The sequence below is a fragment of the Terrapene carolina genome, unplaced genomic scaffold, assembly GCF_002925995.2.
Source record: "Terrapene carolina triunguis isolate 2854851 unplaced genomic scaffold, T_m_triunguis-2.0 Scaffold629, whole genome shotgun sequence".
Taxonomy (NCBI): Eukaryota; Metazoa; Chordata; order Testudines; family Emydidae; genus Terrapene; species Terrapene triunguis.
In genome coordinates, this window is record NW_020664980.1 from 4,564,056 (window position 1) to 4,564,842 (window position 787).

The 787-nt window shown below is 39.8% G+C and overlaps 1 non-coding gene across 1 annotated transcript; it reads right to left on the bottom strand.

The window, feature by feature from the left end:
- Positions 1-283: 283 nt before the first annotated feature.
- LOC112115893 lies at positions 284-401 on the bottom strand. The gene has a single exon (XR_002908860.1). It is a non-coding gene; the product is annotated as a U5 spliceosomal RNA (small nuclear RNA).
- Between the last annotated feature and the right edge of the window lie 386 nt (positions 402-787).

The window sequence follows — 787 nt, forward strand, 5'->3', positions numbered from 1 at the left end:
TATCTTGCTGGGTTCCAGTTGCAGAACTTCCATTGAACTCGATGGATTTTTGCCTTAAGTCAATGGCAAAATATGTTGACACTATTTTTAGTCTAGCTCAGATTTTCATATTGAGACACAACCAGAACACAGCAGCTACACATCAACTTGAAAAAAGGAGACCAATATTTCACAGGAGTTCTGAACCCCAGTTGTTCTCCTCCTAATACTGGCAACATTTTGAAAAGCAAAAATCAGGAAGTGAGCATGTGCAGCTAGAATTACTAGGCTTCCGCACAAGCCAAATATTATATCCACTATCATCTACAATTATACAGCCCAATCTCATAAACACTTACACATATGAGTAATCTTTAGTAAAAGGCGAAAGATTTATACGATCTGAAGAGAAACCAGAGAGAATCCTATTGGAGTCAATGGGGACTCCTCACATATAGAAAATTACTCACATGCTTAAGTGCCTGCAGAATCAGATACACTGTGACTGCAAAAAAAGAATAACGCTGTCTTATACAGTTTATCCTCAAAGACTTCATTTTGGGGGATATTAGCATGAGACAGGTGCCTGTAATAGGAATCACAGGGAACGAAGCAAATATAACACATGCTTTGGAAAACAGTATTTCCCATTGATATAAGCACCTCCCATCTCAAAGGAGCGGAGCTTACTCAGAGCATGTAAGTACACTACTCTGTAGAGTACCAGTTTGTGCCGATAAAATGTAAGCTCTTTGAGGCAGGGAACATGTCCTGTGCTTGGCACAGCTTCCCAACTGCACAGCATTAT